General features: G+C 54.0%; 1 long non-coding RNA gene across 1 annotated transcript; it reads left to right on the forward strand.

The window, feature by feature from the left end:
- The first annotated feature begins 924 nt into the window (after nucleotides 1-924).
- Nucleotides 925-14,264, forward strand: LOC142088913 (uncharacterized). Its single transcript, XR_012676069.1, has 6 exons — nucleotides 925-1,188; nucleotides 1,364-1,473; nucleotides 3,414-3,523; nucleotides 12,134-12,462; nucleotides 12,582-12,694; nucleotides 13,861-14,264. It is a non-coding gene; the product is annotated as an uncharacterized LOC142088913 (long non-coding RNA).
- Nucleotides 14,265-14,771: the final 507 nt, after the last annotated feature.

Consider the following 14,771-nt stretch of genomic DNA (forward strand, 5'->3'; position numbering starts at 1 on the left):
TCAAAAGCAATTTGCAATATGGTACACATTTAGCAAAAGCTGGGGGAGGGAACTTCAAGTGATTAAATTGGATATTTAAATCAGATAGAAAAAGGCAATTAAAAGTGTTCCTAAAATCATGGCCTCACTTTTAAACGGTAAAGTGAATGTCTTCTGTCTTTTAACTAAACATAGGATTCCTTTTCCACTGAATATTACAGATGTCATGACAAAGCAAACATAGACTTTATTCTTTAAATTGAATCACTCGGTACCAATTTTATTTCTCACACTGTGAGAGACTCCCCCGTGCTCCGCGCTGCTGTCCGCCGGTAACGGCAATGCGGGCCTGCGGGGTGGTACCGCCGTTCCCCTCGGGGCCGCCGCGCTCGTCGCTGCCTCCCGGTAAGGAAACGCCGCTGCCGCCCCACGTTGCCGGCGGGCGCTGGGCGCGCAAAGCGCGGAGCTGCAGCGCCGGTGCCGCCCCCGAGCACGCACCGCCCGGCGGGTGCTCCCTGCTGCTGCCGCCCCGTGGCCGAAATGCGGTACTGCAGCCCGGCGTTCGCTCACCGGCTCTGGCCCCTCCAGCGCGCCGTCGGCAGCGGGCGCATGCGCTTTGCGGGGGAGCAGCATGGCGGTGCGCCGGGCGCGCTTCCCGGCGGCGGCGGGTCAGGGCCGAGGTCATCGGTGAGGCTGGCGAGTCCCCTCGGCGGATGGGGGGGTGTCTCCTGGCCGCTCGGGGATGGCGGGATGGGAAGCTTCAAACTGCCCGCTGCGGCAGGCTCCCGGTCTGCTGGAGTCCTGTAGGCCCAGGTCACCCCCAAGCCCAGTCGGCAAGCTGGCCTTTGATGCGTCTCTAGAAGCCCCTGCAGAAGGAGATGATGTGGCCAGGGGCAAGCTACGGTAATATCGGTCGGTGCTTTTTCTTTCCCTCTTCCAGAGGCTGCACTGAGGATGTGGTTGTCTGTTCCTGCCTTGGGGATGCCGTTGATGGCACCCGCTTTAGGCTTGCATGGGTTGTCTCTGCCCGGCCTCACTTTCCTCGCAGCATCGGGGCGAAAAGGGACAGGCGGAGAATTTACTGGCTGTGGACAGGGGCTGCCGTGGCTGAAGCTGGAGAGGCCAGAGAAAGGTAAAGAAGATGACATCGAAGGCCACCTGGCTGGCCGCTGCCTCCCGCTGCAGGCGAGAGAGAGCTTGCCTTTCCAGGTGAGGAAGGATCCCTCTTCGTAGTCCGCAGCAGGCCAGGCCGCCAACATGGACCGCAGGGTTTGTATGCATCACCAGTGGCGCGGTACGGCTGCGTAGCGCAGGAGCAAGCGAGGCTACTTGTGTAGGAAGCCTCGTCTCATCAGAGCTGCGAGATACCCACATATTCTTTTAGGTGGAGGACAGCAAAGTGACCGGAGTTACAGAAGAGGAAGGGAGGAGAGAAGGAGAAAGAAGCGTCTGAAGTGTCAAATTTTCCCGGCAGCACCGAGAGAAAGAGCTGCGGTGAGTCCCAGGCCCTCGGGGCCGTGTCTTCCCTCTTATGCATCCTGGGCCCTCCCCGCCCCTCCCCTGGTCCCCTCTGTTTCCCACGCTGCAGTGGTTTTTTTTGTTTTGCTCCCCTGTACCTCTTCCTCTATTCTTGTGTCCTGCTCCCTCTCCCTCTTTTTTTTCATCCTCTGTCTCTGTTCTGTAGCCCATCACTGTTTTTTCCTTTTCTATCTCTTTGTCCTGATCTGCATTTGTTTCTTTTTTCCCCACAATTTCTCTGGTCTGTTCTCTGGCTTTCTTTTGCTCTCTGCACCTGTACGTGCAGCGCCGTGTCCCTGCCTTCCTACCTCTATCTCTCCTTTCCTGCCTCCCTATCTCTGTCTGTCCTTCTGTCTCTTTCTCTCTCCTTCCTCCCGTCCTTCCTTCCCCCTGCCCCCCTGCCTCTGTCCTGATGTTTTTCACTGGTTTTTCTTTCTCCCACTCTCTGCCTGGGTTTTGTCACTCACTCTGTCTCTGTCTCTCTTTCCTTCAACCTGTTTTTTCTTCTCTCTATTCATCTGCCTCTAATGCTTCTTTCTCCATCTTTTAGTCCTGCTCTGTTCTGCTGCCCATCTCTGTCCAGTTCCCTTTCTGTTTTTTTTTCCCCTCTTGGTTACTCTGCTTTTCTTCCTGTCCCTATTTTTTGTTCTTTTTCTATTCCTCTGTCCTGCTCACTCCCCCAGTGTCCTGATAATACGCAGTCCTCCTGTGTGTTACTGGACCTTCTCCCTGTTGATTTTTTCCTCTTGCTCTATTCCTCTGTCCTGCTCCCTAGAAGTATTTTTTAAATTCTCTGTATTTTTGTTCTTCGGCCCATCACTATTTTTTCGTTCTCCATCTCTCTGTCTCCTGCTCCCCATTCTCCTCTTTCTCTCTCTGTCATTCTTTTCTCTTTCCTGTACCTATGCTTTTCTGTATCCTTGCATGCCACTCCTTCCCTCCCTCCGTCACTCCCTCCCCACTCCTTCCCTCCCTCCTTCCCTCCCTCCGTTACGCTGTCTCGCTCCCCATCCCTCTCTTTTTATTTCTACTCTTGTGACGTGTGTGTCCCCCAACCCTTCCTTTTACGTGTCCCGGTCTTTCTGTCTACATCCTTCTATCATTCTCCTTCTCTTGCTGTTCTTGCTCTTTTTCTTTCTTTTTCTCTAACCTGCTGCCCATCACTATTTTTTCCTCCTGCATCCCTTTGTCCTGCTCCCTGTACTTGTCAATCTTTGCCTTTGTTCTGCCTCCAGTCTTTCTCTGTTTTCTCCATCTCTGCCCTTTTCCCTGTACCTTTTTCTGTCTGCTTCTCAGTTCTTCTCTCTCATCTTATTTTTCTCTTTCTGCCATCCCTCTCTTTTTCTCTGTGACCCTCTGTGCTGTTCCCGTTCTTTTCTTTCTCCAATTATCTGTTGTCTTACCTGTCCCTCTCTCTCTGTCTGTCTTCCTCTGTCCTGCTCCCTGGCCCTATTATTTATTGCTTCACTTCTCTGTCCCGTTCTCTGTCTTTTTTCTCTTATTCTCTTTGTCATCCATCCTCCCCCTAACTTTTTGTCTGTATATGTCCATACCACTGCCTGTTTGCATAATTTCTCGCTATATACCCCTGCCCAGCATGATTCTCCTTTGTCCTGCTTCCTGGCCTTTTTTCTCATCCTGCAGCGCTGGTTTTTCTTTCTCCCTCTCTTTATCCTGATCTGTCTCTCTCTCTTTTCCCCTCAGTCCTTCTGGTGTGTTCACTATGTTTTTTCCTCTCTCTCTCCTTCCTTATTTCTCTCATTCAATTTTTCTCTCAAGCCGTCTGTTCTGCACCCTGCTCATAATTTTCTTCCTCTTTCCCTCCGTCCTACTCCTGTGTGTAGCGCGCGAGTGAGGCTATGCATCTAGGAAGCTTCGTCTCGTAAGACCTGTGAGATACCCATGTATTCTCTTAGGTGGAGGACAGCCAAGCGACCGGAGTTACAGAAAAGGAGGGGAGGAGAGAAGGAGAAAGAAGCGTCTGAACTGTCAAATTCTCCCGGCAGCACTGAGAGCGAGAGCTGCAGTGAGTCCCAGTCCCTCCGCGCCCCTGCCCTGGTCCCCTCTCTTTCCCACGCTGCTGCGATTTTGTCTTTTTGCTCCCCTATACCTCCTTTCTCTATCTTGCTCTGAGCGGCTCCCTGTTCCCATGTTTTAGGTCCTCCCTCTCTCTGCCCTGTAGCCTGTGGCTATTTTTTCCTTCTCCATCTCTCTCTGTCTGGCTCCCGGCCACTATTTTTGCATTCTTCCCTCTTTGTCCTGTAGCTAGTGTGTCGGTATTGTTGCTGTCTCTGTCTCTCTCTGTCCGGCTCCCTGTCCCTCGGGCGCTTCTTTCCTTTCTCCATCCCTCTCTGTTCGTCTCGCTGTCCCCACTTTTAAACTCTCCTCTCCTTTGCCCAGTAGCCCACTACCGTTTTTTTCTTTGTCTGTCTCTGTCTGCCCCACTCCCTGTCTGTAATTTTTAATGCCTCCCTCTTTCTCTGGAAGTCTGTCAGGAGTTTTCCTCTTCTCAGTCTCTCTGTCCCGTTCCCTCTCCCTGTTTTTTAATTCCCTCCTCTCTGCCCTGTTAACCATCACCATTTTTATTTTCTCTGTCTCTCTTGGTCCGGCTCAAGATCCTGATTTTTTAAATTCCTCACTTTCTGCCCTGTAGCCCATCGCTTTTGAAATTCCCTTTCTCTGCCTCTTTCCGTCTGGCTTCTGGCCCCTCTTTTGTACTTCCTCCCTCTGTACCCCGTGGCCTGTTGCTTTCTCCCTCTTATTTCTCAGTCTCCCTCTCTGACTCCCCGCCCCTGCTTTTTCATTCCTCCCTCTCTGCCATCAGAGCCCATCAGTCTCTTTTCTTTCTCTGTCTCTCTCTTTCCAGTTCCCAGGACCTGTTTTTCAATTTTGTCCTTCCTGGCTCTGTGCCACGTTGCGATTTAATTTCTTTCGCCATCTCTCCCCGTCCGGCTCCCGTTCAGGATTTTTTAATTCCTCCCTATCTGTCTTGTAGCCCGTCGCTGTTTTTAATTTGTCTGTATCTCTCTGTCTGGCTCCCTGTCCCTGTCTTTACTTATTTTTTTTTAATTCCTCCCTCTCTGTCCTGTACGTGTCGCTCGTTATATTTTTGTTTCCCGACGTCTTTCTGTAGATAGCTTCCGGTCCTGTTTTTTAAAAATTCCTCCCTGTCTGTCCTGTGGCCTATAGCGGTTTGTTCTTTCTCTGTCTCTCGTCGTTCCGGCTCTCGGTCCCTATTTTTCAGTTTCTCCCTCTTGGCCCTGTAGCATAATGCTATTATTTGGCTTTCCTCATCTCTCTCTGTCCGGCTCCCTGTCCCTGTTTTGTAATTCCTCCCTCTCTGCCCTGCAGCCCATCACTATTTTCCGTTCTCTGTCCCGCTCCCTGTCCTGAGTCTTTAATCACTCCCTGTCTGCCCTATAGCCTGTCACTTTTTTTTTTTTCTTTCTCCACCGCTCTCTGTCCGGCTCCCTGTCCCTACTTTTTAGTTCTTCCCTTGCTGCCTGTCGCTATCTTCCCTTTCTCCGTCTCTCTCTGTACGGCTCCTGATCCCTTCTTTTTTGAAATCCATCCCTCTCCGTCTCGGAGCCCATCACGGTATTTCCTTTCTCTGTTTCTCTCTGGTTGGCTCCCGCTCGCTATTTTTCAATTTCTTCTTTCTCCATCTCTCTGTCTGGCTCTGGATCCCAATTTTTTAATTCCTCCTTCTCTTCCCTGTAGCCTGTCTGGTTTTTTTTCCCCTCTCTTTATCTCCCCTTCCACCTCTGGCTCTCCGCCCCTGTTTTAATTCCTCCCTCTCTGCCCTCTAGCTGTTGCTATACTTCCTGTGTGCGTCACGTCGCGTCCGGGTCCTCGTCCCTATCTTTTAATTCTTCCCTCTCCTCCCTGTAGCCCGTCGCTATCGTTTTCTTTCTGTTTGGCTCCGGATCCCTGTTTTTTCCTTCCTACCTCTCTCTGCCCTCTTGGCCCCTGGTTATTTTTTTTTCCTCCTTCTTGCTCTGCCCGGCCCCGGCTCCCTATTTTTTCATTCCTCCCTCTCTGTTACGTAGTCCGTCGGTATTTTTTCTTTCTCTGGCTCCCTGTCCCCGTTGTTCAGTTTCTTCCTTCACAGCCCTGTAGCACATTCTGTTTCTATTTCTTTCTCCGCCTCTCCTTTCCCAGCTCCCCGTCCCTCACTTTTAATGCCCCCTCGCTTCCCCCATCTCACTCTTTCTTGCTTCCCGTCCCTGTTTTTTAATTCCTCCCTCTCTGCCGTGTACTCTCTCACTTTTTTCTTTTCTCCATCTCTCTATGTCCATCTCGCTGCGCCCCCTTTTCAATTCTTCTTCTCTGCCCTGTACCCCGCCGCTATTTTTGCATTTCTCCGTCCCTCTCTGTCTGGCTCCCTGTCCCTATTTATTAATACCTCACTCTTCTTCCTGCACCCACCGCTATTCCCCGCGATCTCCATCTCTCTCTGTCTGGCTCCCTGTCCCCAGATTTTAATTCCTCCCTCTGCCCCACGTAGCCTGTCTGGATTTTTTCCTCGGTCTCTCTGTGTGTCTGGCTCCCTCTCTCCGTGTTTTAATTCCGCGTTCTCTGTCCCGTAGCCTCATGCTATTTGTCTTTCTCCATCTCTCTCTGTCCAACTCCCTACTGCTAGTTTTTATTTCTTCCCTATCCGTATTGTAGCCATCGCTGTTTTTTTTCTTTCTCCGTGTCTCTCTGTCCAGCTCCCAGTCCCTGTTCTTTAATTCCTACCTCTTCCCTGTAGCCTGCTGCTGTTTTTTTCCATTCTACATTGTGTTCTGTGTGGTCCCCTGTCCCTATTTATCAGTTCCTCTCTCTCTGCCCTGTGGCCTGTCACTTGTCCCCATTTTATTTCTGCCTCTCTCTCTGTCCGGCTCCCTGTTCCTGGTTTTTGAATTCTTCCCTCTCTGCCCTGTCAGCTGTCCAATCTTTTGCCTTTTTCCATCTCTCTCTGGCCAGCTCTCTGTCGCTATTCGTTAATTCTGCCCTCTCCGCCTTGTAGCCTGTCGCTTTTGTCCTCTCTCCATCTCACTGTCTCTGGCTCCCCGATGACCCTATTTTAGAATTTCCCCCCTCTTCTTTCTGTACGTGTTGCTATTCTTCTTGCTCTCCAGCTGTTTTTTTTTTCCAGCTCGCTGTTCCTAATTCTTAATTCTTCCCTCTCTGCCACGTAGCATGCAGCTATGTGGTTTGTTTTCTGTTGTTCCCCCCCTATGCCCCTTCCCTCCATCGTTTGCTGTCCCGGCTCCCTGTCCCTGTTTCATTCCTCCCTCTTTGCCCTGTTCTTGTCGCTTTTTAATCTTTCTCCATGTGTCTCGGTCCGGCTTCCTGCCCGTATTCTTTCCCTTCTTTCCTCCCTTTCTGTCGTGCTGCCCATCCCAGGTTTTTCCTGCATCTCCATCCTGCTCCCCGTCCTTTGTCAGTCTCTGTCCTGCTCCCTCTCCCTCTTTTTGCTGCTTCCCTTCTCTTCCTGCTGCTTCTTTCTCCACCTCTGTCGGGCTCCCTGTCCCCATCTTTCTCTCGCTGTCCCGTTCCCTTCCTCACGCTTTCTCGCTACACCCCCCCGTCTAGCCTGCTGCCGCTTTTTTCTCTCGTGTCCTGTGCCCTGCTCCTCATTTTTGGCAGCCTCCACCTCTGCCCAGCAGCCCATCGGTCCAGGAGCCAGCCGACTGACCGTCCGTTCCCCGCCGAACCGACAAGCGTGGCTCCGGGAACGACTGCTGAGGTGTCCCATGGGCTGGGGGAGCATCGGGGGCCCCAAGCCCCAGAGCAGACTCGCTCCCGGGACTTGTTACATGCGTGACTAAATAAACACTCGCCGTCTCCTTTGTCCTCACGGCTGCATTTGCACTCCCTTTGCACCGGGCGAGGGGCTGTGACAGAGCCCAGGGGAGGAGGTGATGCGGAGTGGGGGTCGGGCGATGGTCCTCTGTTCCTGCTGGGCTCCAGCTGCGGGCCGGGGCTGGAGGAGCCCCAGGTGCGGGCAGTGAGGCTGATGGCGACGGCCCCTCCCTGTAAAGGGGTGGCTGCCGGGGGAAGGGCTAGTGCTCGTGCTGGTGCTGCCCTGCCCCGGCTGGCCGTGGAGGGGCCAGTGTGAATCAAGGGAGGAGCGGCTCGGTCACTGGGCTGCGGCTACACCGAGGGCGAAGGTGAGTGGGGGCCGGGCGATCACCCGGCGGGTCCCGGGGAAAACCCGAGGAGGGCGGCGGTGGTTGCGGGGGGGCCGGCGGGGTCCGTGTCGGAGGCACGGAGCGGCGGCGGCACGGGTGCGGGGGTGCCGCGCCGTATCGGAGCCAGCGGCGAGGACTGTCGGGAGCCGGGCGGAGGGGCGCGCCGTGTCGGAGCCGGGCGGCGGGGGCTGCCCGGAGCCGGAGCCGGGCAGCGGGAGCTGCTCGGAGCCGCGCTTTGGAGCGCGGGGTTGCACTGGGGTCTCCGGGTGCGTTGGCGGGGGAGGGAACGGTGTCCCTGCAGGGTCAGAAGGCAGGGAAGGCTGCCTCGCGGCATGCCGGGAGGTGTAGTCCTGGGGTGGGAGGTGTAGTCCTGGGGTGCGAGGTTTACGGTCGGACATGTTTGCTCCCCGGAGCATGCCGGGAGGTGTAGTCTTCCGGCACTCGGTTTCCGGGCGGCCATGCTGTGTTTGCCAGTGCATGCCGGGAGGTGTAGTTTTTGCGGACTTGGCTGCCTGGCAGCCGCCTTGCTCTCAAGCGCGTGCGGCGCGGCGTTGTCGTTGCTACCGCCGCGGCCCCCGTGGCGCAGCACGATGTGTAGTTTTGCTGCCGGTTTCTTGTAGTTTTCTGCGGGCTTCCAGCTGCGGCCGCTCCCCAACAAGCGGTGCGGCCGCCCCTCGCGAGCGCATGCGCGGTGGCGCGCCGCTCAGCGTCCGAATAGCGATACTGCTGCTCGCACGCCGCGCGTGCGTGGTTGCACGCGCCTCTACTCTCGCTGCTGCTGCCTGGCGACCAAAATGCGGCACTGCAGATCGGGCGCCGCGCATGCGGGGTGTGGCGCTCGTCCGTGCTCGATGCTGCCGTCTGGCGAACGAAACGCGGTGCTGCAGGTGGGCGCCGCGGAGGTGCCGCCGTTCTCCGCTTTCCCTTCAGCTGGTAACGGCAATGCGATCCTGCGGTGCCTTCGAGGTAATGCTGCCGCACTCATTGCTGCCTCCACCGCCGCCCAACGTGCGCGGTGCTAGCGGGCGCTGGGTGTGCAAAGCGTGGAACTGCAGCGTTAGTGCTGCCCCCGGGCACGCGCCGCCCGGTGGGTGCTCGCTGCTGCTGCCGCCCCGTGGCCACAGCGCGGTACTGCAGCGCCGGCACCACACAGGTGCGCAGCAGCGCTCCTGCTGCCGCAGCATGGTGGTGTGTGGGGCATGATTCCCGGTGGTGGGTCAGGGCCAGGACCACCGGTGAGGCGAGTGAGCCCTTCGGCGAGTACAGGGGTGTCTTCTGGCTACCTGGGGGTGGTGGGCTGCAAAGCTTCAAACCGTCTGCTCTGTCAGGCTCCCAGTCTGCTGGAGACGAGCTGGGTCAGGGCAGCCCCAGGGAGTTACCCAAGAGCTGATAGAAGGGAAGAGGGCAGACATCTCCCAGGCACAGATGCTGGGTGCCTCCTCAGCTCACCAGAGTTCTTTGTGAGCCTCCCTTTGTCCAGGTTGCCCTGTGCGGCTGCCCCCAGCTCCAGCACCTCCCCTGAAGCCTGTCCCGTAGCCGCAGGCCACCCCCAAGCCCTGTTGTGAAGGCCGCAAGCTGGCCCTTGAGTGCGCTGGATTCTCCCTTGATGCGGGTGCTGTTAGCAGTGGTGCAGGGAAGGAGCAGCGTCTCTCTGTGGAAGGAGAGGCTTCAGAAATCTACGCTAATAACGGTCGCTGCTTCTTCTTTCCTACTCCCAGAGACCATGCTGAGGCTGCAGTTTTCTGTTCCTCCCCTGAGGATGCTGTTGACTGCAGACACCTCAGGCTTGTGTGGGTTGTCTCTGTCCGGCCTCGCTCTCCTCGTGGCGTTGGGGGCAAAAAGGGACAGACGGAGCACTTACTGGCTGTGGACAGGGGCTGCCGCGGCTGAAGCTGTAGAGGCCAGAGAAAGGTAAAGAAGATGACATCGAAGGCCATGTGGCTTGCAGTTGCCTCCCACTGCAGGCGAGAGAAAGCCTGCCTCTCCAGGTGAGGAGGGATCCCTCTTCGTAGTCTGCAGCAGGCCAGGTTGCCAACACGGACCGCAGGGTCTGTATGCGTCACCAACAGCGCGGTACGGCCGCGTAGCGCATGAGCGAGGGAGCCTATGAAGCCTCGTCTCATCAGAGCTGCGAGATACCCATGTATTCTCTTAAGTGGAGGACAGCCAAGCGACCAGAGTTACAGAAGAGGAAGGGAGGAGAGAAGGAGAAAGAAGCATCTGAACTGTCAAATTCTCCCGGTCGCGCCAAGAGCGAGAGCTGCAGTGAGTCCTGGGCCCTCAGGGCCCTGTCTCCCCTCTCATGCATCCTGGGCCCTCCCTGCCCCTCTCCTGGCCCCCCCTTTTTCCCATGCTGCTGTGTGTTTGGTGTTTTTTTTTTTTTCCCCCTTTCCTGTACCTCTCCTTTTTTCTCTATTTTTCTGTCCTGCTCGTTCTTCCTCTCTCCCTTTCTCTCTCTTGTTCTGCCGTTCCCTTTTCTTTTTCTCTCTGCGCTTTTGTCCTGCTCCGTCTCCCTCCTTTTTTTCATCCTCTATCTCTGTCCTGCCGCCCATTGCCATTTTTTCCTTTTCCACCTCTTTGTCCTGATCTGCACCTGTCTCTTTTTCCCCGTGCAATTTCTCTGGCCTGTTTCCTGGCTTTCTTTTCCTTTCTGCGCCTGTACGTGCTCTCTGTGTCCCTGCCTTCCTATCTCTTTCCTTCCTTCCTTCTCTTTCTATCCCTTTGTTTTGCTCACTGTTGCTGTTTTTTTTCGTTCTGTTTCTCATTGTCCCTGTCCTCCTTCCTGTTCATCTCTTACTCTCTGTGACCGTTTGTGCTACTCCCTGTCCCTCTTATTTATTGCCTCACCTGTCTATCCCTGTTTTTTTCTTGTGTTCCCCGTCCCTCTTTCTTTCGCGGTATCCCACTTTGTAGCTCCCTGTCTTCATCTGTTTTCTATATCCCTCTGTCCTTCCTCCTTTCTTTCCTTGTCCCTCTGGCCTACTACCCATCACTGCTTTTTCTTTCTTTCTCCGTCTCTCTGTCTCGGTCCTGTTGCTCTCTTTCTCTCTCTGTCTCTAATGGTTCTTTCTCCATCTCTGCCCCGCTCCCTGTCCTTTTTCTCTTATTCACTTTGTTCTCCATCCTCCCGCTAACTTTTTGTCTGTATATCTCCATACCACTGCTTGTCCCATTGTTTCATGCTGTATCCCCCTGCCCAGCTCACTGTCCCATTATTCCCCTTTGTTCTGCTCCCTGGCCTTTTTTGTCATCCCGCAGCCCAGCGCCAGTTTTTCGTTCTCTTTGTCCTGATATGTTTGTCTCTTTTCCCCCCCCTCAGTTCCTCTAGTTTGTTTCCTAACTTTCCCCCCGCCTCTATCTCCTTCCTTATTTCTTTCATTCCATTTCTCTCTCGATCCATCTGTTCTGCTCTGTGCTCATAATTTTCTCTCTCTTTGCCTCTGTTCTGCTCCCTGACCCTGTTTCTCTTTTGCCATGTCCCTTCAGGGCTCCTCATTCCTTTTTTATCAACTTATCCATCTCAGTGTCCTTTTCCCTGTATCTTACTTTCTCTGCTCCTCGGTCCTTCTTCCTCATTTTATTTTTTTCTTTCTATTCCTGCGTCCTGTTCCCCTTCACTGTATTTTCGTTCTCTGTATCTGCTGCTCCAGTAACGATTGCTGAGTTGTGTCGGTACAGGCACCGAGCCCTGGAGCAGACTCGCTCCTGGAACTTAAACGCATTAACGAATAAACACTTGCTGTGTCCTTTGCTCTCATGGCTGTGCCTGTAGTCCTTTGTACATGGTGAGTGACTGTCAGAGTCCAGGGGAGCAGGCTCAATAGTCGGTGTAAGGGGCTATGGCTGCAGCTGTGGGCTGGGGCTGGAGGAGCTCCAGGGGGGGCCAGTGAGGCTGATGGTGATGGCCCCTCTATGTCAAAGGGCTGTAGCCCCAGGGGATGGTGCTGCCAGGGCATGTGTGCCTGAGCATGCCGATGAGCCGCACATTTCTGACGCACCGGTGCAACAGGCCGACGGTCAGTTGGAGTCAGGCCCCCTCAGGGCTGCTTCCAGGGATTTTCTGAGAGCCGGTGGAGAGGAAGCAGGAAGAGGCGCAGGAGATGGCTGCCCCCACCCCTCTGGGTACCCGGAGGCCTTCCCACCCCCTGGAAAAGGTGCCGGGTGCTTCCCCAACTCAAGAAAACTCCTCCAGCCCTGCTCACCACCTGCAGCTGTCTCCAGCTCCAGCACCTCCCTTGAAGCCTGTCCCGTAGCCACAGACTGCCCTCAAACCCTGTCCTCACGGCAGCAAGCTGGCCCTTGAATATGCTTTATTCTCCATAAATGCAGGTGCCATTAGCATCAGTTCGGGGAAAGAGCGGTGTCTCCAGGAGCTCCTGCAGAAGGAGGGGTTCCTGCCTGAGGAGAGCTGCAGTCATCACTGTGGATAACAGTTGCTTGCTCTTTCCCTCTCCCAGAGGCAGCACCGAGGACTCAGTCGTTGGTTCCTCTCTGGGGATGTTGTTGATTGCGTCTGGCTCAGGTTTGTGTGGGTCGCCTTTGGCCTCATTCTCCTAGCGGCATGGGCGAAAAGGGACAGCTGGACGCTTACTGGCTGTGGGCAGGAGCTGCTGCGGCTGAAGCTGGAGAGGCCAGAAAAAGGTAAAGCAGCTGAAGAATAAAATAAAGAGGATCCAGCTGGCAGCTGCCTCCAGCTGCAGGCAGGAGCCAGCCTGCCTCACCAGGTGAGGGAGCATCCCTTTTAGCGTAGTCCTCGGCAGATCCGATCACCAACGTGCACCGCACGGTACGTCTGTATGTGTAACCGAAAGCACGCTACAGCCACGTAGAGTGTGCGCGTGTGAGGCTATGTATCTGGTAAGCCTCGTATTGTAAGAGCTGTGAGACACTGATTTATTCTCTCAGGTGGATGACAGTCAAGCGACCGCAGCTACGGAGGAGGAAGGAGACAGAGAGGGAGACACGAAGATGCGTCTGAACTGTGAAATTCTCCAGCAGCTCTGAGAGCGGGAGCTGCGGTGAGTCCTGGAGCCTCGAGGCCGTGTAGTTCCTCTTCTGCATCCCGGTCCCTCCCTGCCCCCCCGTTCTCTTTCTTTTACTGCGGTCATTTTTTTTTTCTTCTCTGCACCTCTCCCTCTCTCGTTCTCCAAGTTCCCATCTTTATCTGTCATTCTACTTTTCCGGTTTCTTTTTTTCTCTGTGCTTCTATCCTGTTCCTTGTCCCTCTTTTTCATCCTCTGTCTCTGTCCTGCAGTCCATCACTAGTTTTGTCTTTCTCCATCTATCTATTTGTCTTCCTATCCCAATTTCTTAAATTTCTCCCCGTCTGCCCGTTAGCCCTTCACAGTTCCTACCCCCCCCACCTCCGTCTGTCTTCATGTCCCTATTTTTTAATTCCCCTCTCTCTGCCCTGTATTCTAGATACATTTTTCCTTTCTTAGATTCTCTTGTTCCTATGTTTTCATTTCTTCCCTCTCTGTCCCATGGCCCATTTTTGTCTGTATCGTTCTTTCTCTGTCTGGCTCCCTGTTCCTATTCTTTAATTCCTCTGTCTCTCCCCTTCAGCTCATCGAGTTTTTTTGGTATTTCTGTTTATCTCTGTCCATATCACAGTCCCCTTTTTTAAATCCTCCCTCTCTGCCCTGTGGCCCATCACTATTCTTTGTTTTTATCCATCTCTGTCTGTCTGGTTCCCTGTCATTTCCTCCTCTCGGGCCTGTAGCCCATAGCTAATTTTTTTCCTCTGTGCCTCTCTCTCTGTGGGTCCCTTTCCCTATTTTTCAATCCCCCTTCTCTGCCCTGTAGCCGATCGCTGTTGTATTGGGTTTACGCGGTAAGGTTTTGTTAGCTGGGGTGGGGCAGGGGCTGCAGGGGTGGGTTCTGTGAGAAGGGACCAGGAGTCGCCCCCATGTTGGGCACAGCCAGTTCCGTCTCTGAGACGGATCTGCTGCCGATCAAAGCTGAGCCCATCAGCAACACTGGTAACGCCTCTGTGATGGACGTTTAAGAAGGGCTAAAAAATGCTGTGCAGAAGCTGCGATAGAGGAAATGTGAGTGTTAAAGAGCCCTGCAGACACTAAGGTCAGTGAAGAAGGAGGGGGAGGAGGTACTCCAGGCACCGGAGCACAGATTGCCCTGCAGCCTGTGGTCGAAGAACACGGTGACGCAGGTTGTTCTCCTGCAGCCCGTGGAGGTCCACGGTGCAGCAGACGTGCACGTGCAGCCCGTGGAGGACCCCACGCCGTAGCGGGTGGATGTGCCCGAAGGAAGCTGTGACCCCGTGGAGAGCTAGCGCTGGAATGGGCTTCTATCAGCACTTGTGGCCCCGTGGGAGGGACCTCACGCTGGAGCAGAAGAAGAGCGTGAGGAGCAAGGAGTGGCAGAGATGACGTGCGATGAACTGCTCGGAACCCTCGCTCCCTGTCCCCCTGCATTGCTCGCGGGGGAGGATGTAGAGAAGTCGGGAGCGAAGATGAGCTTAGGAAAAAAGAATAGGGTGGGGAGAAGGTGTTTTTTAGATGTTCTTATTTCTCTTTATCCTACTCTGATTTTGATTGACAATAAATTAAATTAATTTCCCCAAGTCGAGTCTGTTCTGCCTGTGATAGTAATTGGTGAACGATCTCTTTGTCCTTATCTCAACCTACAAGCATTTTTGTCGTATTTTCTTCCCCTGTCTTGAGGAGGGGGAGCGATAGAGCGGTTTGGCAGGCGGCCAGCCACGGTCAACCCACCACAGTTTTCTTATATCAGTGTCTGTGTCCCTATTTTTTAATTCTTCCCTATGTTTCTTGTACCCCATCGCTCTTGAAACTTTCTTTTAACCTCTCCATCCCTATCTTTTTAATTCTTGCGTATGTTTCTCCAACGCAGTCAATTTTTAAATTTTCTTGCTACCTTTCCCTCTCTCCGTCTCCCTGACCTAATTTTAATTTCTTGCTGGTTTCCTGCACACCATTGCTTTCTAAATTTTCTTTCTACGACTCCCTCTATCCATTTCCTTGTTTATAATTCTTAATTCTTCCTTTTCTGTCCTGTGTCCTGTTGCTTTCTGCACTTTCTTTCTACATCTCCCTGCCCCTATTTGTTAGTTCT

The sequence above is a fragment of the Calonectris borealis genome, chromosome 15 (genome assembly GCF_964195595.1).
Source record: "Calonectris borealis chromosome 15, bCalBor7.hap1.2, whole genome shotgun sequence".
NCBI classification, from domain to species: Eukaryota; Metazoa; Chordata; class Aves; order Procellariiformes; family Procellariidae; genus Calonectris; species Calonectris borealis.